The following is a 24,923-nucleotide window of genomic DNA, read 5'->3' as shown; positions in this document are numbered from 1 at the left end:
CGCTAAACAAGGTACGACTATATACCCAAGTTTCTAACACTGTTTGCACTCAAAGTAACTAGAAGAGGACTAACATCGTACACCAGCCCTGAGAGTAGCTAGCCTTGCCCTTGGCCCAGCCCCAGGATGGCTGGTTGGGGAGAAGGAGGAACAAACCAAGGAGACCAAGCAGCAGATGTGAGCCTGAAGCAATGACTATCGGTTGAGTCATTCTCAAAACCGAAAGGGAAATGTCTCCAGCAAACAAAACAAACAAAATTTAAACAAATAGGGAGTCCCAAGAAAAGCCCTCTGAAAGTTAAAATGCAAGATCTGTGAGTCACTGGCAGCTCGACCCAGAAACTGGGTGGGGCAAGACCACAACATCATTTGTTTGCAGAGATAGGTGCCGATGTGAGATGAGATTTGCCCTCCAGCTGGGCAAACAAGTCACTCCCGGCAGACAAAGGCAAAGCTCTCTTTTGAGGGCCTCTGAGAACTGGACAAAAACTAAAGACAAAGGTGGACATCCTCATCTGCTTGGCACTGGGGCACCCCCAATGCAAAGGAAAGCCTCGGTGGTTCTGGTCTGTATACTGGGCACAATGCAGAAAGACCTAACGTCAGCAGCTCTGAAAATGGGCTTCTTTGTCTTTCACAGACTGAAGGGGCCTAACCGTGCGCTCAGAGAGGGCAGCCAATGTAAACTGAATCCTGGTCGATAAGTACCAGGCAGTGACATTTCAACCCAAAATGTCACAGTTCACCAGGCAGGCTGCCCTTTTCGATAGCTGCTTTTCACCAAGTCAACTCTGCCAGTTTAAACCAGTTTAAGGGACACCTCTTTCCCCGCCAAGTCCAAAGGAACTCGCCAGCTTACTGTTGGCGAGCGCATCTTTTCGTCTAGAGAATCGGAATAAGCCTCCGCTCTTCACCACTTTCAGAATACATTCAGGGACTTTCTCTCTCTCTCTCTCTTTTACAGAAAGACTCTTTCTTGCTGGTATAATCTTAATATTTATAACCCGATGAAGGTTTCATTTTTGGAATAATAAATTTTCAGTGTAGTTTTTACAGTTATATCAAAAATTACTGATTTGGTTATATTAGAAATACATAGACCAATAATTATGAAATTATTGTGAGGTTTAATAAGTTAACTGTTTACATTTGGACAGCTTTTCTGCTGTACTTTATTGGAATGATAAAAATAATCATTTCCTTAATTATGATTTAAACAATTTATTTAACTTAAACAATAACATTATAGCATATTTATCCCATGTTTGTTAACTGATGTGGTTAAACGATTTTTTAAAAAACTTGGGACTGAGTTTTAGCACACATGAAAAACTTAAAACAAATCTTTATTTCCTGATTTATAGGCTTGGAACTATAATGTAACTTAAATAGAAAACTATCTTTAGAAAGATTTTTCCTCCAAAAACATTTTATTTTAAAAATCCAATTTAAATCAAAACAATTCAATTTAAATAAAAAAGATCCAATTTAAACGAAAAAAATATGTGGGTTTTTTAAAAAAATGAAAATCATTTATTTTTATCCACCCTGCTCTCTAGGCCATGGGTAGGCAAACTAAGGCCCAGGGGCCAGCTCTGGCCCAATCGCCTTCTAAATCCAGCCCGTGGACGGTCCGGGAATCAGCGTGTTTTTACATGAGTAGAATGGGTCCTTTTATTTAAAATGCATCTCTGGGTTATTTGTGGGGCATAGGAATTAAGTTGAAGACAGGAGTGCCTGGCGTGCTTTGGCCCATGGGGTCACAAAGAGCTGGACATGACTAAACAACAACAACAGGAATTAGTTCGGGGTGTTGGTTTTTTCACCGAGGGCGAGAGCACCGAGGGCCTTCTGGTGGTTCCCTCCTTGCGAAAAGTGAGGTTACAGGGAACCAGACAGAGGGCCTTCTCGGTAGTGGCACCCGCCCTGTGGAACGCCCTCCCAGCAGATGTCAAGGCAATAAGCAATTATTTTACTTTTAGAAGACAACTGAAGGCAGCCCTGTTTAGGGAAGTTTTTAATGTTTGATGCTGTACTGTTTTTAATATTCGGTTGGAAGCCGCCCAGAGTGGCTGGGGGAACCCAGCCAGATGGGCGGGGTATAAATAAATTATTTATTTATGAGGGACAGTGGACCAGCCCCCTGCTGAAAAAGTTTGCTGACCCCCACTCTCTAGGCATCTTCCTGCTTCCTGAGTGTGTCTGCCTCCAGACCAGCATCAAAAAGAGAGCCTGTACAACCTCCCTCTGCAGGGTGAGAGCAGCACACACAAATTTTGTCCGGCTGTCTGCTAAGTCAGAAAAAATCTCACCAGCTGCACTGTGCTATCTGTGGACCCTTCTGCCACATTCACACCTTCCCCTGTGTCACACTGTTGCCAAGGGAGGACAGCTTATTTCAGGCTCCGATTCCACCTGGGGCACTTGCTGCCCAGACCCAAGCACTCCTCTCATCTCACAAGGTGATAAATGCCACTTAAGTTTTCACTTCCTGATTCTGACTGCTTTGCCTGGGATCAGCCAAAGATGCAAATCATTTTTGTGTGAGTGGGGGTGGGGAGCAGAGAACCACTAACAAACGGTCTTTTGTTTCGAGGCAAACTTGGATAATAAAAGTAAAGGGACCCCTGACCATTAGGTCCAGTCCTGACCGACTCTGGGGTTGCGCGCTCATCTCGCGTTATTGGCCGAGGGAGCATGACAAAGCCACTTCTGGCAAACCAGAGCAGCACATGGAAACGCCGTTTACCTTCCCGCTATAGCGGTTCCTATTTATCTACTTGCATTTTGACGTGCTTTCGAACTGCTAGGTTGGCAGGAGCTGGGACCAAGCAACGGGAGCTCACCCTGTCACAGGGATTCGAACCTCCGACTTTCTGATCAGCAAGCCCTAGCCTCAGTGGTTTAACCACAGCGCCACCTGGGTCCCTAAACCCCAGCAAACCTGAGGTCACATTCGAGGACACCTCAGGAGGTGTCCTATGGGATTGTAAGCGAGTTGTTGCTGGAATCCCAACTCCCATCAGTTCTAAAGCCACGCTGGCTGAGGCTGATGGGAACTGGAGTCCTTCAACATCTGGAGGGTCGAAGTTCCCCAGCGTTGCTTTACAACAAACCTGTAAAGCCAGGCCGTATCTTTAACCTCCTCTTGCAGAATGCGGGTGAGTTGCTTAAGGTCGCCTTCTGGGCTCATGGCACAAGCAAGATCTGAAACAGGGACTTCCTGATTCAGAGCTTACACACTTTTGCCACTACCGTATTTCACATGAGGTTCCACCCCCACCTTTGTCACAAGACCAAGGACAAAAATACCAAGCGACGCTCTATGCCAGGGGTCCCCAAACTAAGGCCCGGATGTGGCCCAATCGCCTTCTAAATCCGGCCCGCGGATGGTCCGGGAATCAGCATGTTTTTACATGAGTAGAATGTGTACTTTTATTTAAAATGAATCTCTGGGTTATTTGTGGGGCATAGGAATTCGTTCATATATATTTTTCTCCAAAATATAGTCCGGCCCTCCACAAGGTCTGAGGGACAGTGGACCGGCCCCCTGCTGAAAAAGTTTGCTGACCCCTGCTCTATGCAATAACAAAGCCCGAGCGAATCTAGCTCTGCAGACAAAGACCCACAAACAGCCACAGAATGCAGGCTAGGAATAAAAGGCTGTCCGGTTTGCAAATATTAACAGCTCCTGTTGCATCAGGACGAGCCTCCAGGCACTGTGTTTCCAAAGAAACTTTCCCTGGGGGAGTTGCCATGCATGCCTCTCCCCCAGTTCCAGCCCACCTCACTCACCCCCTCCCTTCCCAACTGCTTTGACTGTTATCAGTCCTGCAGCAGGACAGGGTTTGAGGATGGCTGTCACATAGTCTGAACAGATGCAGGGGAGGAGTTATTTAGACAGCCACGTGCCAGATCTGAGTGGCAAGAGCAAGGCTTCTGTTTGTCAAGGCAAGAGGTGCTCTAACCACTATACCACCCTACGCCAATGAATAAATGGACATAAATTTGACATCAGGAATCACAAGGCAGAGAAAGCAGTAGGAGAACACTTCAATCTCCCAGGACATTCTATACAAGATCTCAAAGTAGCTGTCTTATTACGAAAAGAATTACAAAGTAGCTGTCTTATTACAAAAGAATTTCAGAAATAGACTGGAAATACGGTAGAAGTTGCTGAATTGCAACTTATTACCAAACTTAAAACCATGGAGAGACCTGGTCTGAATAAAGACATTGGAGTCTTATCTCATTATACATGATAAAGCTATCTTTAGCCATCTCACCCATTGCTTTTTCCTGTAAGACCAATTGCAGTCGTTAACAGTCAACAGGTTTACCACCCTCTCACTATATATAAGGGTCTGGTGACTTCTGTTTCAGTGTACACGAAAGCTCATACCAATGACAAACTTTGTTGTTCTTGTTTAGTCGTTTAGTCGTGCCCGACTCTTCGTGACCCCATGGACCAGAGCACGCCAGGCTTAGTTGGTCTCTAAGTGCTACTGGATTTTTATTTTTATTTATTTATTTATTTATTATTATTATTATTATTATTATTATTATTATTATTATTATTTGGTTTAAGGTGCCATCTGTCATGGATGCTTTAGCTGAGATTGGGTTGGACTTGATGACCCTTGGGGTCTCTTCCAACTCTACAATTCTATGATTCTATCTTAATTTCTAACACTGCTTCCCTCCCCTATGGTCCCTGCATTCAAATCATTGTCAAGTGGCTTCTCTCCGTTACAATACGGACGATTCCCAATGCTTCCTAACTTATCACCCTCTGGCACTCACATTCATGCTGCTGAGCACCGCTGAGTGGTGCATAAATAATCAATAAGAAGTAGCTTATAATAAAATCTCTGCAACACTCTTCACTCTCCCCAGGGTATCTCTCTGTCCAGCACACAGAGAACGGCTCCTTTCGCTCTGGAGAGCAGATAACAGAAATATTGGCTGTGGAAACACAACAGTATTTAGGGAGCAGGCTTTGAGCACGAACTATCAGGATACAATTTCTTAGCTCCTGGTCATCTAGTGGAAGTAACTTAAGAAACAATGGGTGTTGTGCAGGAGGGGGAATAATAGGACCCTGAACCTTATCTTCTTTGCGGTGGGGGGGGGAGAGAGAGAAAAGGAGGATACGCATTTCTGGAACTCAAAAGTCAGCCCCCCTTTTCAAAACTTAATTACCACGCACTGATAACTGGTAGGAGTGAACATGCGCTCACTGTTTGGCACACCCCAAAGCAGAACTTATCAGCACAGCCACAATTCTCTGCAAAGCCGCAGCTGGACATCCTGAGGCACCCAGAAACAGGAGCTGCAATTTTGTGCAGGTTCCCACGTTACACATAGTGAGAACATTCAGAGGCATGTGACACCTTTTGCTCTGCTCGCCTTTGCCTCTGGCGCTGACTGCCTTGGCCTTGGGGCTGGAAAAGTTTCCCACACCCTGGACTCTAGAGAGCCCCTCATTCTGGCATTCCCTACCCCCAGGCCTAAATGCCCCCACTCCACACACACAAAGGTCTGTACGTGGAATGCAAACAGCCAAAAACGGAACCCCCCCCCTACTTCCTAATAATGCAAGGCGGAAAAAAGCCCAGTGCTTCTTTTCTCTGCAGAACCTTTTCCGTTCACCAGTCAGCGATACTGATCGGATGGCTTTGCAAACTGCAAATACAGCGTTGAGCAATCCTGGCAGTCTCAGGGTTATTAGCTTTACTTGGGGGAAGACAAAGTAAAATAAACATGCTGTCATTTTCTGATGCAACCGTCTGAGTTTTATCGGGGGAAAGAGGAGCAAAAAGTCGCTGCTGCAGGATTGCACCGACAGAGCCACATATTATACCTTAGCTCAAAATCTATAAATTATCTTTGTTGGGTTTACATATTGCTATCTGTGTATCTGTATCTTTCTTTTTTTCATGATGTGGGGGTCCAGACTATATTGGGGGGGGGATATGAACGAATTCCTATGCCCCACAAATAACCCAGAGACGCATTTTAAATAAAAGGGCACATTCTACTCATGTAAAAAACACCGCAAACCAGATTTAGAAGGCGATTGGGCCGGATCTGGCCCCCAGGTCTTAGGTTGCCTACCCCTGGGTTAGGTAGACAAAGGCACTCGATTCCTGCAATGCAGAGGGTTGGACTAGATGACCCTCGGGGGTCCCTTCGAACTCTACAATTCCATGATTCCCCACTGAATCACTACTACTGCCAGCAGTTCAGCCTCCCTCCTGCTTCAGCATGTCTGCTTGCGCATTACACGCGAGTAATGCATAAACAGAAATTATTGTGTGGGGTGAGGGTACATTTGCAATTCATTTCAGATGCTTCAGCCTACTTTGCAAACAGCTTTTGAGCTTTGTTCAAATACAAGCAGTATTAAAAAAAACAAATTTCCGCATAGCATTTAAAAATAGGATGAGCCCTTTTGTGATCACTGTCTAGCACCCACGTTAACCGGCAGCTAACCGGCAGTTAACCGGCAGTTTTAAAGTATTAAAACTGAGAAATTCATTGTGGATTTCAGGAAAGGGGGAAGAGTCAAGGGGTTGTGGGGCAATTACAATTGTGCTTTCCGAGGGGGGAATCCTGAGATCCATGGGAGAAAATGCGGAAAATAAAGTTTTTGTCTGTTCCAGCAAAATTAACAACCGGACACCACAGTGAATATAGAAGCCTGTTGCCTTAATGATTTCTTATGGCAGCTTGAAGACTGATATAATTATTGTGGCACTTGAAAGCCCTCTTTGCCAGGTGAAATGAGAGAGAGACAGGATGGCTTCGCAGCTGGGAAGACCCCGATTTGAATTCCCACCTTCCTGCAAAGCTCAGAGGGTGACCTGGGGCCAGCCACTGTCGATCAGCCTAACCTACCTCTCAGGGCTGTTTCTGAGGATAATATGCAGAGGGGAGTGAAGAGGATGACCCAAAGTCACAAAGTTCCCCAAGTGACCTACCTCACAGGGATGTTGTGAAGATAAAACGGTCAAGGGAAGAACCATGAATGCTACCCTAAAATCCTTGAAAGAAAGGGAGATTGCAAATATATTCATATTATTTTGGGGGGAGCATGTTTTTACACAATTTTGTTAGAGGCAGTGTTGTGTAGTGGTTAGAGCAGTGCTTTCCAAACTCGGTTGCAAATATATTCATATTATTTTTGGGGAGGGAGCATGTTTTTACACAATTTTGTGAGAGGCAGTGTTGTGTAGTGGTTAGAGCAGTGCTTTCCAAACTTGGTTCGCCAGCTGTTTTTTGGACTACAACTCTCATCATCCCTGACCAATAGGGATGATGGGAGTTGTAGTCCAAAAACAGCTCAGAGATCCCAGTTTGGAAAGGGCTGGGTTAGAGTGCCAGACTATGACCTGGGAGACTGGGGTTCAAATCTGCACTCAGCCATGAAGCTCACTGGGCCTTGGGCCTGTCACTCACTCTCTATCTCTAACCTACCTCACAGGGTTGTTGAGAGGATAAATGGGGAGGAGGAGAATAATGTAAGCCACTTGGTGCTCCTTAGAGGAAAGGTGGGGTAGAAATGTTACAAAACCACAAACCAAAAAAAAAAAAAAACACCTCAGGCAGCAGTGGGGAGTAGGTAGAGAATACATGGAAATCCTTCCTGCCACAGTGCGCAAGCCTTCGGGTGCCACAGAAGTCCTTGTTGCTGCTGCTGCTGAAGCCCAGCCAGGCTCCACTACGTCACCCTGTTGTTGTTCAGCCTTCAGAATAAACACTAAGCCTTGGTAGGAAGGACCGCCCTCAACAGATGCGGGCAAGTCTTGCCTGGCAACCTGAACCATCTCGAAACCTGGAGGCAGGCAAAGTTCCAGAGGCGGGGAGAAGCAAAAACAAACCCACAGGTGGGGGGGGGGAGAGTGACCTTGCAAGACTCTCAATGGATGAGGCTGGGGCGATTTCGTCAGACGCATGCAAAGAAGACTAAAGTCTGGCAAAGTCCACAGGGACAGAAGCACACCTGGCAGGTTTGCAGCCTCCCCGCCCCGCAGCTGCTCTGGACTGTGCCCTCCAGATGTTTGGGCCATGCCGTGGGGGAAAAGACTGGTGGGAATTGTGTTCCAAAACATCTGGAGGGCGCCAGCTTGGGGGAAGGCTGCAGGGCGCAGGAACATACGAACCTGAATAGAGACCAGTATACATCTTTTCTATTTTTTTTAAAAAAATTAAGGACGGTAAAAGTTCAAGGGAAGAGAGACAGCGCTGAGAAAGACCTCTCGCTCTGCGAAAAGATGAGAGGCTGTCTCGGGGAGTTCCGCCGACTGATCTCATCATCACCCGCACGGAGACTAACATAGAGACGCGCTGGGAGCTCCTCGCTCTCCTCCGCGCGCCCCGAGGGCTGCCTCTCACCAGCCTCCCTCCTCCGTGCCATCCTAGGAGATGGATCGGCGCAAGCAAACCCGCTTTGCAAGATCGCGCCTGGCGCTCTCAACTCTCCCTTCCTTTGTCTCTCCTTTCCTTTTCTCTCTATTGTGGAGAGGCAGGGAGGGGAAGCAGAGACTCGGCGGAACCCAGACCTGGGGAGGGTGGGGGTGGCGTGGGGATGGAGAGCGCATCCCGGCACCAGGCTAGAAGCGGCACCGTCCACCCCCGCGTGAATGCCTTCACTCTCGCCCGCCACGGGGTCCACAGCAAGTCCGTCCCAGCTTGCGCTCGCCACGTGGGGAATCTTGACTCTCCCCACTCCCCCTCCCAGCAACAAACCCCCCCCCCGAGCCGCAACCCCGGCTCAGAGCAGCGAGCAGCCTCGTGATCTCGTTCCAAGCCCCCCAGGAGGTGGTGGATTCAGACGATCGGCAGACACGGGTTGTGCCTCCGCTCCGGTTCCCACGCGAGATCCAGGCTCCCTACGGGCAGGAGGGTGGCGGGGAAGAAATTGGGGCGGCCAAGATGCGCCCCCTGGAAACGCCGGCGGAGGAAGCGCCCGCTCGCTTGTCCCGCGCAGAGCCTTACCGTGAGAACGCGCCCGAATCGCGATGCGCGTCCGATGCCCGCGACCAGCTTGGGATGAAGTTGAGGGCGAACGAAAAGATGCACCGATGGAGGGGGAGGCAGCCGGAGAGTTATTTAAAGCCCGGCCACGGTTTCGTTTTCTGGGGCCTCGCCGCCGCCAAACCTATGGCAGCGCTTCTCGGAAATTACATCAGGCGATGCTCCAGCCCCGGGGCGGGGCAGACCGGCAAGCCGCGCCCGCCCCTGCTCGGCCCCGACGGCGCATCCATCCCAGCGCAGCCGGCTGCCTCTGCGCGCGCCTCCGCCTTTCTGGAGCAAGTTGGGGCAAGAGGGCATTGCACGGACGCGATGGATTCCCGGCGCCAGGATGACCCGGGAGGCCTTGCATCGTGCTTCGGCGCGTGGCCCTTTCCTCTCCATCCCAATGTCTTCTTTTAGATAGATAGCAAATTTGCAATGCAATAATAATAATAAAATTCCTTCCAGTAGCACCTTGGAGACCAACTAAGTTTGTCATTGGTATGAGCTTTTGTGTGCATGCACACTTCCAATGACAAACTTAGTTGGTCTCTAAGGTGCTACTGGAAGGAATTTTATTATTTTGTTTCGACTATGCCAGACCAACACGGTACCTACCTGTAACTAAAAATAATAAGTTACAGGTCTAACCTGAGTCATTGTTCCAGTATATGGTGGGGGGGGGTGAGTGGATCAGCATTAAAATCAGACAAAGAATAAGCAAAATGACCAAATGATATGTTCACAGTGGCCATGTTATGGAAGCAGCCTCGCACCCAGATTTTTCCATAACAGGCCATAAGAACCAACTCCTAGGGGCTGAGGTCCCTTTGGTCCCCCCAATAAAATGTTTGAGAGGGTGAGGGGCCCCCAAAGTTGATGGGCATTGCCATTCAAATAGTGTGTGCGCATTGCATCATGTGATAAATTGTGTGTGCCCCCCCTAATATTTTATTCAAGTTGGGGAAAAGATTCCAGCAATACAGGGGGTTGGACTAGATGACCCACAGGATCCCTTCCAACTCTACAGTTCTGTGATTCCCAAACCCAGCAGTGGACAACTGGAGATCAGGAACTCTCAAGAGAGAGGCAGCTCGGGATATGTTGCCCTTCTGTTTTTAATTCCATAGGAATGCAGAATGCTTTCGAGTGAGAACCATGTAGCTCAGCAGGGTCTACATGGGTGGGAAGTAGGTGGTCCATCTGAAGACCTCCAGGAAGGTTTTGTGGACTACAAATCCCATCAGCTCCAGCCACCACGGCAGGTGGCCAGGAATGATGGGAGATGTAGCCCACAACTTCTGGAAGCCACCACAGTGCCTCCCCCTGATCTACATTGATTGGCCGTGGCTCTCCATGCCTCCGGAGAAATCCCCAGGCCTGCCTGGAGGTGCCAGGGATTGAAGCCAGGGCCTTCTGCATCCGAAGCAGATGCTGAGCTTGCAATAACACGGCTTACAATATCCCTTCCCCCACCCTACCCCAAGATACCCTGGAATATATTATTCATGGGGGTGTTCAATGTTCCAGTAACTGACAAATAAAAGTCCACCTTTCCATAACATGATTGGTCAACGTCCCATCACAGAAACACCTGCAGTTTGTTAATGAAAGTTATTGTCCAAATTCTAGAGACAGGTGAGCAGAAAATTTTGAGATAGTGGGTTTGCTGCTATTTTCCACGTTAGAATGGAAGTCAATAGTAAAAGTGATAGGCAGAGCCAATGAATTCTACTTTTGCTCCCATTCCAAGGTCTCTCCCTACTGAGCTCTACAAGGGCAACACTGTCTCTAAGGGGTATCATAGAATCATAGAACTGCAGTTAGAAGGGACCCCGAGGGTCATCCAGTCCAACCCCCTGCAATGCAGGAATCTCAACTCAAAGATGCCCTGCCACCTGCCGCTTAAAAACCTCCAAGGAAGGAGGGCCCATGTTCAATAGCACAATGGGAAATAGCTCAGAATAATATGTGCATCTATCGGGGCAACAGGAGTAGCTTAGCTTAGCTTAGCAAAAAGTCCTTTCGCTTGAGAGAATTGGCAAGATAACTATAATCACGGTTAAATCCACACACACACACACCACATACATGGAAGAGCAATCATGCAAGGCGTAAGAGAGGAAGGGTGAGCCTGTGACACAGGAGACAAAGCGGGTTTTCTGAAGGGAAGCCCCCTCACCTGTTCTCTGAGCTGACATTGCAGGCTAGACCGGAGTCATGCATGGTTGGCATAATAAACTCAGTGGAAAGCTGAGTTTCAGGAAGACCAGAATGCTTGTCTAGTAACAGGTTTAAAATATTGCAACCACTCTCAAAGATAGGAAACCAAAACCATATCTAAAGCACAGCCACACAGTTAAAAATAGGAAGAGGGAGCAAGACGTGAAACCTACAGAGAGACAAGGAGTGTGGTGGAGTCTCCTTCTTTGGAGGTCTTTAAGCAGAGGTTTGACAGCCATACAGTATGTCAAGAATGCTTTGATGGTGTTTCGTGCTTGGCAGGGGGTTGGACTGGATGGCCCTTGTGGTCTCTTCCAACTCTATGATTCTATGAGGAAGACGATGAAGGCAAAGCAGGAGAAATAATGGAGTCAGGACCCTCAATAGCTGGGTAGCTCAGTTGGTTAGAACATGGTGCTGATAATGCCAAGGTTGCAAGTTTGATCCCCATATGGGGCAGCTGTGTATTCCTGCATTGCAGGGGGTTGGACTAGATGATCCTCAGGGCCCCTTCACTCTGCGATTCGATGGTCCTAATTCTGTTCTCAAACTTCAGGCACCAAAGTCATTCTCAGCAAGGAATGCTTCAGCTGAGCAAATGGGGATGGGCTTCAAAGAAGAGAAGCATTGGCACCCACCCCCACCCCACTTCACCATTCCACCCTCCGTCTCTTTCCCCCTTTTCTTCCTAGCCTAACATTGCATGCAACACTAATGTCTCGCAGCAAATGAAACTGATCTGTAGAAAACGCAGCTTGAAAAGAGAGACAACACACGTATTTTGGTAAACTAATAATAATATTTTCTTTTAAAAAATCTATACACTTCCTTTAGGCTAGCAATGTTTGGAGGCCCTTTGGCAGGATGAAGACGAGCCTCTCCCCTCCCCTTTAATGGGCTACTCTTTTGTTTCTTTATGAGATGAGTGGTCTTAACAATCCATTCCCCAGTGTGATTGAATTTAGGCTCTACGTTAATGGGCCCATCTCTGGGAGGGGCACCCTATTCTTATGTTGGCTTGATGGAATTACCTTTGAACCAAGGTGACCTTGAATGACCACATCAACTTCCATTTAACTATACAGTGGTGCCTCGCTTAACAAATGCCCTGCTTAACTAAATTTCCGCTTAACGAAAGGTTTTTTCGAGAGAAGGTTGCCTCGCTTAACGAATTGTTTTTCCCTGGCCGCGACTCGCTAGACGAATTTTTCCCCTGATTTCCCCCCCCCTGATTTTCCCGCCTTTTTCCTCCTTTGTTTTTTTTTTTTTTTGGAACGGAAAAACGGCCCAATACCTTTTTGCCCCAATACCTTTAGAAAGCCTCCCCAATGCACCCTGGGCTCACTTCTCGAGGGCAGTTCCAGTATTGACTTGAGGAGAGAGAGTGAGAGAGTGTGAGAGGATAAAAACTTTTTGGAGGATTTCTACAGTGTACAATACTGTACAAGGTTTCCAGCTTTTCAGCACTTAAGGTAAGTTTATTTCAACTTTTCATAACTTTTTAAAACTTTTTTTAAAAAAACTTTTAAAATGTTTTTAGTGCCTTTTTAGCTCTGGTTTGGTTGCATGGGGGTTTTGGGCCAAAAATCTGCCTTTTTAGCTCTGCTTTGGTTGCATGGTTTTTTTTTTGGGTAAAAAAATCTGCCTTTTTAGCTCTGCTTTGGTTGCATGTGCCTTTTGGGCCAAAAGTCTGTCTTTTTAGCTCTGGTTTGGTTGCATGTGGGGTTTTTTTGGTAAAAATATGCCTTTTTAGCTCTGGTTTGGTTGCATGGGGGTTTTAAGGTAAAAATCTGCCTTTTTAGCTCTGGTTTGGTTGCATGGTTTTTTGGGGGTAAAAAATCTGACTTTTTAGCTCTGCTTTGGTTGCATGGTTTTTTTGGGGGGAAATCTAGTTCTGGTTTGGTTGCATGGGCCTTTTGGACCAAAAGTCTGCCTTTTTTGCTCTGCTTTGGTTGCATGGGGGTTTTAGGGTAAAAATGTGCTTTGCTCAGACTGCCTTCTAATGTTTACTATTCCTTCCCTTTTTCCTCAGGTTCAGACTGACTTGGGTGACTTTGAAGAGTTTGAAGATTTTTGAACGGTGTTCAGCATCTACAGTCAGGTAAGTTTCTTTGCACTTCTTAAAAACTGCTTTGGTAGGGTTGATTTTTTTGGATGAAAAAAGTGTTCCTTTAAGACTGCCTTCTAAGGTTTCCCATTCCTTCCCGTCATTTTTTTTTTCAAATGTAGGAACATGGGTCCCAAACAAGCAGTGGCTGAGAAGAGGACCAAGGAAAAGATCACCATAGAGATGAAGAAGGAGATCATTTGGAAGCACAACGAAGGCATGCGGGTGACAGACCTCGCCAGGGAGTACGGGAGGAGCCCATCCACCATCGGGACCATCCTGAATAGGATGGAGAAGATCCTTGCGACAGATGCAGCCAAGGGAGTCACCAGGATCATGCCTAACCGGCCACCTGTTCTTGAGGAGGTCGAGAAGCTGCTGCTCACCTGGGTGCAAGAGAAGCAGCGTGCAGGGGACACAGTGACCGAGGCTGCCGTTTGCAAGAAGGCCAAGGCCTTGCACGCAGACCTCGTCCGGCGACAGGCAGGATCCTCAGATGCTGTACCAGAAGTCTTCAAGGCGAGCAGAGGCTGGTTTGAAAGATTCAAAACCAGATCCGGAGTTCACAACGCCGCTTCGGAAGAGGAAGAGGCGGAAGTCGAGGAGCAGGTGTCCTCCAAGGAACTGAAGGACGTCTGCCGACAGTGGGAAAACGTGCAGAGTTTTGCATGCCGCCACCACCCAGACAAGAGCCTGGCACGTGACCTTGCGAACACTTTTGACACAAGGGTCGTGTCCTCTTTCAGAGGGATGCTGAAAAGGTGGCAGAAGCAGCAGTCTGTGGACAGGTTCATCACGAAGAAGCCAAGAGTGGAAGAGGAACCTGCTGCTCCTGAGGCTAGCCAGCCTGAGACCGTTGCTGCCCGCTCTACAGCGCCTTCAACCAGTTCTACCAGTTGAACAGTGTCCCCAGAGAGACTCTCCGCAGCTCTGGGTAGGTGCTGCCTCATGTTTCCTTATTTTTAAATGTTTTTCTGTCATGTTTATAAAGTTTTGCACTTTAAATTTTTGGCATGCTCTGTGCAGCATGTATGCCTTTAAAGTGCACTTTATAAACACTTTGAAAACCAAAGTTGGCTTTATTGTGACCTTTTTTGCCCATAGGAACGCATTAATTGATTTTCAGTGCATTCCTATGGGAAACCGCGATTCGCTAGACAAATTTTTCTTTATACGAATTTACCCGTGGAACGAATTAATTTCATCTAGTGAGGCACCACTTGTATATATTTCTCTTGGGACTGGTTTCCTCCCTGCTTTGACTGTAGACTGGAAGACCTTTAAACTAGTATCTGGATGGAGTGCCCACCCACCCCACCCCCCGGCTCTTGTAGCCAGCAACCAGCCAATAATTTGCATTGCAGCAAATAAATAAAAAGGGGAGGGAATAAAAAGCATGCTGTTAGTTTGCCTTGCTTTGCTTCAAAGGAAGAAATGGGGGGGGGGAGAGAGCACCTTGTGATGGTCAGCTGCTTATTGATTGGGTGGGGGTAGGACCAGGGGTACTGCATGTGAGGATCGGGAAGGTGATCTCCTGCAGAAATAAACTGTTGCCTTTACAAGGAAAAAGGAGAGATAACATCTACTGAAGTACATCTACCGAAGGCACCCACACCTAGTTGGATGTGAGAATTTTTATTCCTTTTTTTTACGCTTGAACGTCAAAACCGCCAAGTACTTTACATAACATATAAAATGCACATTAAAATTATCATGCTCAGTAGTTTTGGGCTGTGATCCTTACTGACCTGGGACTGAGTCTCACTTGTTCAATTCTACGGGACTTCTGAGTAGACACAGTCAGAATTAAAATGTGACATCATATGAAGGGTGACAGTACAAGAACAGTTCTTTTCTGCAATGACTCCCCATTTGTGGAATTCTCTCCTTCATTACATACAGTATCTTCAGTTACATTGCATATCCTCCTCTATAACCAGGCCTTTGGCTAATTAAACAATCGATAATCTTTCAAATTGGGGGTGGGGTTGTTGTTTGTTATGTATTTTTTTGTGTTTTTGTACTGTAAACCGCCCTACGATCTAAATTTAATAATAATGTATTTACTTCATTCTGATCTTTAGTTGCGTTATTTGCTTTACTCCGATTTTATAATTTCCGTAAACTGCTTAGGGATTCTTGCTGGAACTATTAAGCACAATTGAAATTCTGAATTAATAACTGAAATATAACATGAACAATGGTCAAGTCATTGTACCTAGTATAAAATTCCCCCCAAATAGCTTACTGTCTGCATTAGATGAAAGAAAAATAGGGGGAGGGGGTTTGCAAATGAATAATAGAATTGTAGAAATCTTTTGCCTAATGTGGGGCTCAAAACCCTGACCTTGAGGTTAAGAGCCTCGTGTTCTACTGACTGAGCTACCCCTTGGATTGTCATTCTGAATCTGATCAAACCATTTGCGTGGATCCGAGCAGGTCACTTGGGTCCTGGATGCTGAGATGCACTTGTTGTTATTTATTCCGGTTCACGGAATAAAATACAGGATAAAAACAAGTAAATATGTAAAACAAAACAGCAAAACAATTCCCCCTCCCTTTCCATACATTTAAAAGACTGTAGAATATTAATCAGCCAAGTCATTATTTACACATCCAAACTGTTTTCATCCATTCCTTTTCTTCCTCCAGGGCTGGGTTCTATTTTCCCTTTCCATTTAGTAAGGCAAACCACCACAGCCTTAGTCCATTTCGCTTTGTAATTGTCCTGAACGTTCCTTTCTCCCAGGCATTTTCAAACTGTTGCAAGGAATTTCCTGCAGAGGAAAATGTTGCAAGTCTGATGCAAGAAACCTTGAAAGTAGACTGAAGACTCTCAAAAGAAAAGCCAAAACAATGCAGTCCTGTAACCTGCAAATTTATTTTATGCCCATTTCACTTATCTTTTCCTGCTGTGGATTTAGCTAGTGTCCTCTGGTAGTATTACTAACCTGCTCATTTATAGACATTTACATTCTGCTTTTTCTCCGAAGTGCTCCAGGCAGTGAACAGCATTCTTTCTCTCTCCTTCTCCCCCCTTCTTGTTTCCTGCTTGGAAGGGGGTTGGACTGGATGGCCCTTGTGGTCTCTTCCAACTCTATGATTCTATGATTCTATCCTGACACGGGCTGTGTAAACACTCTCAATGCTTTTTTTGGGAAGCAGTGAGCCCATATGGCCAATGTTAGCTGCCCTCCATATTTATCCTGTTTTTTCTTATATGTATATTTTCTTATATGTACCACATTTCAATGTGTTTACCCCAAAACCAGCTTTGATCTGAATTCAGAAAAATGAACCAGCATGTTAAGCCTATACTGTATACGGTGACATGGCGTCTCTTAATAGCTGATAGGAGAGACAAAAAAAAAAGAAAAAGAAAAATTATTTCCAGTAGCACCTTAGAGACCAACTAAGTCTTCAGAAGTGTGCATGCACACGAAAGCTCATACCAATGACAAACTTAGTTGGTCTCCTAAGGTGCTACTGGAATGAATTTTTCTATTTTATTTTTATTTAGTTTCGATGGCAGACCAACACGGCTAGCTACCTGTTAGGAGAGAGACCGTCTACTGAGGAGACTAATATTTAGAGTCCATTTTTCAGTACATGGTGAAAGGTCTGGAGACTGATGGCGTAGTAGAAGGAAACAGATGTTCAACCTGTTACCTTACCTGGGAGTAACCCCCATTGGATTCAGTCTTGAGTTTGCAAAAAGAACAGATACACAAAATGTCCACGACTCACTCCTCCCCTGGAGGAATGGGAAGGGAGGTGAATAAGCTTTTCTGTGGAAAGGATCCTCTCTCAGCCCTGTTGCTCAAGTATGATCTTAACAGAGGAAACCAGGTGAAAACAGCACCTTTAATAAAGCTCAGGAGGCACTCTGCACATGTTCAAAGCAACTTAAGATTCCTGCATCGCAAATCTACAATTCTATGAACTGCATCAATGGTTATGCCTGGCTGAATCTTGGCATTTAAGAGAGATTTTGGATGAACCCCAGCTCTCAAGTGAAGCTCCAGCCTTATCCTCCCCCCTTTTTTATCTTGCCTCCTCCTCCAGGTGTACTGAAGGAGGTCGGAGCACAAGCTGAAGGCAGCCGCTGCCAGGTGGAAAGCCTGGAAAGCCCCTGGCTTGCCACTGCCAGGTGATACTGGTCTGGAGAGATGGACAGAGTTTCACCCGGTAATTATCTGGCACCCTGCAGTGTTTTTGCCATAACTATCCCGTCCTTCTGAATGGGATTGCTCCTAATGGGAGGGAGGGAGCCAGGATCGATGCGCAGAGAGCAAAGGGCACTAGGAGTTTAAGCCAGACGTTGCTGCAAAGCCGTTAAGTTTCGGTTTCCATTTCCCCTTTGTGGTTCTGCCTTTCACGGGTTTCCAGTGACGTCTCTCCGCCTTGCAGTTCCGAGTACAGTAATGACACAGAGGCTCCTTGCTTTAGCCTGCCTGCCTGTTGCAACCAGGAGAGGGAGGGGGGGGGAGAGAGAAGCTGTACAGTACAGTATGTTGTTATTTTGGACGAGAAACGACTTCCTGCTTACCATAGTTTCAGAACGATTAAAGAAATACATGCAAAAGGATTTGGGTGAAAGATACTGGCTTTTTGTAGAGCAGGGGTCTTCAACCTTTCAAACCCAAGACCTGCTTCTTATATCCCATTTCGAGACCCCTTTCTTCATCTTTTGCCATATATTTGCATGCTGGTAGTGCTCCTGTTGTGTGACCCACCTCGGATGAGGTCAGGATCCACAAGCTGAAGACCAGTGTTTTTGGCAGAGCTCCGGCAGGGAAGATAGAAAGCCAAAAGGCAAAGCTTCCACAATCTGTACATAAGGTAGAAATTGCACCTGTAGGATTTCAAATTACTGCACCTGTTGGGTTTCAAGAGCGATGCCTTGTGAAAAACAACAACCACCCATCCTTTCCCCCCCTTTCTTCTGTTTTCCATTTCTGTATGGTAAGGCACAACTCAGCACTTAATTTCTGTAGAAGGAAACTGATGGACAACTGAGGCAGAGAGCAATCCATTTCCACCGCATCTTTCTTCCAATGACCCCAAGGTGGAGTACATCATGGGTGTAGCTGGGGGAGGGGCAGCTGCCCCCCAAATCAATAAAAATACATAGCAAACTGAGGTTCTGTCCCCCTCCCCAACAAAAGGCCTTCCCCCACCCACTAAAATCCTGGCTACGCCTGTTGTAAGAATTTCAAGGTCTTTGATATATAATAAATGTTCATAAATGTACCAAGCAAACACGTACATAAATATATAAAGCACATGTCTGAAGCAGCACAGGAAGACAGTCCTGAAACCATTTTGACCCCTAAGCTGATCAAGTGTTTCTCTGCAAGGAGGGAGGGGGTGAAAGAAACCTTCCCATGTTCTCAGGATTTAAGTGATTACCATCTCAAAGGAATGGCCAGACTACCAGGAAAGGCAATTAGATAAGGCATTATCAGAAAACCTGGCAGGCAGGAAAAACAACAACATTCAAATGTCTGCTGTAGACCGCCTCTTCTGCTGATGTATGTATGATGTATGGAGGGGTGGTCTTGAGCTCCAAGGCAGGGAATTTCAAAATGGCTATATAAGGGCAAGCACACATGGTTCGTGGTCCTCCACCTCTCTCCTGCGTGTGAGGGGAGCATCCTGTTGCAACAGCTTTAATAAAGATCAGGCTTACTACCTGGTTACAGGTAGGTAGCCGTGTTGGTCTGGATCGAAGTAAAATAAAAAAAAATTCCTTCAGTAGCACCTTAAAGACCAACTAAGTTTTTATTTTGGTATGAGCTTTCGTGTGCATGCACACTTCTTCAGATACAGTGAAATGGAAGTTTCCAGGCACTTATGTAGAGAAGGGGTGGGGAGGGGTGGGGATGGGGAGGGGGGATCACTCAGAAGGGTGGTGGAAATGGGTGATTGACTGACTGATAGCTGTTGATGACCGCAAACGACTGCAAATGGTTTTGCATGAAAAAGCAAGGGTTGAGATGGCTGAAGATCGCTTATCATGTATAATGAGATAAGAATCCGATATCTCTGTTCAAACCAGGTCCCTCCATGGTTTTGAGCTTGGTGATAAGTTGCAATTCAGCAAATTCTCTTTCCAGTCTATTTCTGAAATTCTTTTGTAGTAAGACAGCTACTTTGAGATCTTGTATAGAATGTCCTGGGAGATTGAAGTGTTCTCCTACTGGTTTTTCTGTCTTCTGGTTCCTGGTCAGCAACACAATGAACGCATCTTAATTTTGAAAGTGTATTACATTTCTGTGCTGAATTTCCTCCCAAGAAGTTCATGGGGCAATTCACTGGCTCTCTTCAGAGGGCAGCTCCAATAGGCTCATCCATCCATAAGCCAACAGCAGCCATTCCATCAGGGTGCAGCAGAGAGAAGAGAGAAGCAAGGCCACTCCATCGCACAGCAACTTTTGGTTCGCCCTCGGGCTGTTTCCAGCGTGGCTGGTTGTTCTAAAAACTAGCGGCACTAGCGTTTGTCCCCTCTCCCAATCGCTTCTAAATTCATTTTGCATAATGGTTTTAGATCATAATCTTGAAGATGCATATTATTAGATCATAATCTTGATTATTAGATTAGATCATAATCTTGAAGATCTTTTTTATTGATCGTTGCAAACCACTCTGGGAGCCCTTTTGGCGGATGAGCAGGGCAAAAAAATGCTCTAAATAAATATGCTTAGGTTTGCAACCCAAGCGGGGATTAGTTACCCTTTAACAACCCAACGGCAGTCAGACTCGCAATGTTTGGACAGCGGTCAAGGGTCAGCTATAACACCATTTTGTTTGTGGCCTGGAGAGGTCATTCTAATCCAATTCGTTGGTTGCACTCCTTTTGAGAAAAGGACCATCTTTTGGTTTACCAGAGTACAAAGAATGGGGCACAAGGTAGCTCAGAGTATCGGATCTAGCGCAAACGTATCACTTTACCTGCATTGATCAAGAGAATTTGATTTGGAGCTGCTCACCAGACAACTTGCCCTGAACTATCACCACCCCGTGAACACACCAAGCTATACTGAGGACAGAAGATGCGGTCTCCTTGCCAGGGTTAAAGTAAGATCCAAGTGCTAGTTTACTTGGCATCTGTACGTTAAATGGTGGTAAGGTGGCATCATCCTGTCCTCTGGGCACCTAGGCAGGCCCTAATGAGAAAAATAGCCCAAAAGCTATATATCAGGCATGTCCAACAGGTAGATCACTGGACGTCTGTGGTAGATCACCGGTAGATCAGTGGCTCCCCCTAAAGAAGCTATAAAACTTTGGCTCTCCCCAAAAAACTCAACACCTTTGGCCTGCACCCCAAAAATGACCTGAACCACCAAAACAGGGCTTTCCTTCCTAAAAAAAAGGCTCAATGTCGCTTTCCTCCTTCCTAAAGAAGCTCAACAACTTTTACGTGAACCTCAAAAAAGGCTTTCCTTCCTAGAAAAAGCTTAACAGCTTTGACCTGAACCCCAAAAAGGGGAGTAGATCACTGCCAGTTTTTAACTCTGTGAGTAGATTGCAGTCTATTGGAAGTTGGCCACCCCTGCTATATATTACTATAGGAAATGCCCTCTAGCAAATGCCAATGCTAATATGTTTATATTCCACTTTTCCTCCCAAGATCTCTAGGTGTCATATTAAGATCTCCCCCCCCCTCCCATTTTATTCTCACAACAATCCTGGTTAGGCTGAGAGGCAGCGACTGATCAAAGTTCACCAAGCCATTAATAAAGCTACATGAATAAGTGATGGAAATATGTAATATATATATAAACTGTGCGAAAACATCTTAATAATAGGCAAAATACAGCAAGTTTAATTGGAAGTCATTTTTAAAATTTGGTTAATAGATTATAGGTTGGAAAGTTACAGAATAATTTGCTTTTATATTTGTTATTTGTCATTGTAATGTATAATTTGTGTTGGTGTGTATAATATATGTTTGTATGTAATGTGTTAATGTGTTTGTCTTATAATTTCTAAACAATAAAAATACATTTTCTATATATTAAAAAAGCCATTAATAAAGGGATATCAGGTTCTGGGCAACACACCCAAAATTAAAATGGAGATCATGTTAGTAATTTCTCAACCAGGAGAGAAGCCTCCTTTGGAGGGGTAGAACCAGTACGAGCATCAGCTCTCGCTTCTGTGTCATCTTTCCATAGGGGAAAAGTACCGTATTATTTGAGGGCATTATTCCTGCTTAAAAGCAGCAGACAACATGGTAACATCAGGGCAGGGAATTACTCTCTATTCAGTTCTGTCAAACAGAAAAAGAAATTAACAACCATTTTAATGTTTTCAGTTTCTGAAAGGTAGTGGGGAAAATGAAACCTTTGTTGTCCCATTGCCCCCCCCCCCTGAACTCAGATCTTGAGATGAATCAGGCAGCCTCCCAAGTTATTCCAGCCAAGGTGAGTTTCCCCCCAGGGTTGAATCAGGATTGATGCTGAAACTTGTGGTCAATGCACACCCCTGATAGTTTATTATGGCATTGCATCAGAAAAAAATGCAGCGTCATAGCAGGCTGTGTTGTTGTGTATTAATGTTTGTGTTCCAGACTTTATCTATTTCCTTGTTTCGCTTAGCAATGATGTTTTGGAGAACTCGAAAGCTTGCTCACTACTGGGTGACATTTAAACATCAGTCCCTCCCCAATTTTAAGATTCAGTCTGGATCTACTTTTAGTTATTTTTGTCCAGAAGCTTCTCTCCAGCTACACCCAGTGGATGCAAAAGGAAGAGTTTCTCTTTCACATCAATTCTCTTACACATCAACTTGGGACATGCCGCCTGCCTCTGCACTCCACACAATGTATGCATGCCCCTCTCCTAGACTACAGGGGTATTTATTCTAATAAATAAACACAGGATAATAAATAAGCACAAGTTACAGATAGGTGGCCGTGTTGGTCTGACGCAGTCAAAATAAAAAATCCTTAGAGACCAACTAAGTTTGTCATAGGTATGAGCTTTCGTGTGCATGCACACTTCTTCAGATACACTGAAACAGAAGTCACCAGACCCTTATATATAGTGAGAGGGTGGTAAACCTGTTGACGACTGTTAACAACTGCAATTGGTCTTACAGGAAAAAGCAATGGGTGAGATGGCTAAAGATAGCTTTATCATGTATAATGAGATAAGAATCCTATGTCTCTGTTCATACCAGGTCTCTCCATGGTATGTATAGTCAGAGGGTGGGGGTGGGGGTGATGGGAATGGGAATGGCTGATAGGAGTGGTAAACCTGTTGATGACTGTTAACGACTGTTAATGACTGCAATTGATCTTGCAGGAAAAAGCAAGGGCTGAGGTGCTAAAGAAAGCTTGATCATGTATAATGAGATAAGAATCCTATGTCTCTGTTCATACCAGGTCTCTCCATGGTTTTAAGCTTGGTAATGAGTTCCAATTCAGAAACTTCTCTTTCCAGTCTGTTTCTGAAATTTTTCTGTAATAAAACAGCTGCTTTGAGATCTTGTATAGAATGTCCTGGGAGATTGAAGTGTTCTCCTACTGGTTTCTCTGTCTTGTGATTCCTGATGTCAGATTTATGTCCATTTATCCTTTGGCATAGGGTTTGGCCTGTTTGTCCAATATAGAGAGCTGAAGGGCACCGTTGGCATTTGATGGCATACACAATGTTTGAAGATGAGCAATTAAATAAGCACAGGATATTCTATTAAATAAGCACAGGACCCAGGTGGCGCTGTGGGTTAAACCACAGAGTCTAGGGCTTGCTGATCAGAAGGTCAGCGGTTCGAATCCCTGCAACGGGGTGAGCTCCCATTGCTCGGTCCCAGCTCCTGCCAACCTAGCAGTTCGAAAGCACATCAAAGTGCAAGTAGATAAATAGGGACTGCTTTGGCGGGAAGGTAAACGACGTTTCCGTGCGCTGCTCTATTTCGCCAGAAGCAGCTTTGTCATGCTGGCCACATGACCTGGAAGCTGTCTGTGGACAAACGCCGGCTCCCTCGGCCTATAGAGCGAGATGAGCGCCGCAACCCCAGAGTTGGACACGACTGGACCTGATGGTCAGGGGCCCCTTTACCCTTTATTCCCAAAATGGAAGAAAGACAGACACAGAAATCTGGGGGAAGCTAGCAAAGATGTCTGCAGATGACCGCAGAGCCTGGAGACAAGACAGCCAAGGTGTGCATCCATGGCAATGGCCAGAGGAGAAATGACCGCTGGGAGATGTGCAGGGAGAAGAAAGGCCAGGGTGCATCTACAGCAGCAGAACCAGACACATTCACCTACCCCAGCTGTAACAAAACATGTCTCTCTCGTATGGCCTCTACAGCCACGGCAGGCACTGTAACCTTCCAACAGTTTGACTTCATCCCAAAGGGCACACTCCTCCATTTGTCTCCTAGAATCATAGAGTTGGAAGAGACCACAAGGGCCATCCAGTCCAACCCCATGCCAAGCAGGAAACACCATCAAAGCATTCTTGACATATGCCTGTCAAGCCTCTGCTTAAAGACCTCCAAAGAAGGAGACTCCACCACACTCCTTGGTAGCAAATTCCACTGCCGAACAGCTCTTACTGTCAGGAAGTTCTTCCTAATGTTTAGGTGGAATCTTCTTTCTTGAAGTTTGAATCCATTGCTCCGTATCCGCTTCTCTGGAGCAGCAGAAAACAATCTTTCTCCCTCCTCCATATGACATCCTTTCATATATTTGAACATGGCTATCATATCACCCCTTAACCTTCTCTTCTCCAGGCTAAACATACCCAGCTCCCTAAGCCGTTCCTCATAAGGCATAGTTTCCAGGCCTTTGACCATTTTGGTTGCCCTCTTCTGGACACGTTCCAGCTTGTCAGTATCCTTCTTGAACTGTGGTGCCCAGAACTGGACACAGTACTCCAGGTGAGGTCTGACCAGAGCAGAATACAGTGGTACTATTACTTCCCTTGATCTAGATGCTATACTCCTATTGATGCAGCCCAGAATTGCATTGGCTTTTTTAGCTGCTGCATCACACTGCTGACTCATGTTAAGTTTGTGGTCTACCAAGACTCCTAGATCCTTTTCACATGTACTGCTCTCAAGCCACGTGTCACCCATCCTGTATTTGTGCCTTTCATTTTTTTTGCCCAAGTGTAGTACCTTACATTTCTCCTTGTTAAAATTCATCTTGTTTGCTTTGGCCCAGTTGTCTAATCTGTTAAGGTCATTTTGAAGTGTGATCCTGTCCTCTGGGGTATTAGTCACCCCTCCCAATTTGGTGTCGTCTGCAAACTTGCTCAGGATGCCCTCAAGCCCATCATCTAAGTCATTGATGAAGATGTTGAATAAGATTGGGCCCTGAGACAGACAGATGCCAACCAACCGATGGCTTGCTCACAGGTGCCTCATGTTCAGAAACAGGGCATGCCACAAGAAATTGCCTATAATTATCCTGACTAGCCAAGGAAACGAGACAGCCCGCCTTCACTTTTCATTTACGTTACTGTCACCTACTTTCAGCTCAGTTCATAAGTTTACTATTGTTCTACCCAATGGCCACAACAGACTTGTAGCAATATTAATAAAATAATACTGAACATCCTTA

General features: G+C 45.7%; 1 protein-coding gene across 1 annotated transcript in view; it reads right to left on the bottom strand.

Annotated features, from left to right (window-relative positions):
• HELZ2 (helicase with zinc finger 2) overlaps positions 1-9,201 on the bottom strand; it is a 45,722-nt gene extending 36,521 nt beyond the window's left edge. Inside the window, exon 1 of the mRNA XM_035122776.3 lies at positions 9,001-9,201. The gene's annotated coding sequence lies outside the window, so the exon portion shown is untranslated. The remainder of the gene's footprint in view (positions 1-9,000) is intronic.
• Between the last annotated feature and the right edge of the window lie 15,722 nt (positions 9,202-24,923).

The sequence above is a fragment of the Zootoca vivipara genome, chromosome 7 (genome assembly GCF_965207765.1).
Source record: "Zootoca vivipara chromosome 7, rZooViv2.hap1.1, whole genome shotgun sequence".
In the NCBI taxonomy this organism is placed as follows: domain Eukaryota; kingdom Metazoa; phylum Chordata; class Lepidosauria; order Squamata; family Lacertidae; genus Zootoca; species Zootoca vivipara.
Note: the sequence above shows the minus strand (reverse complement) of the source record. Positions and strands in the feature narration are given on the sequence as shown.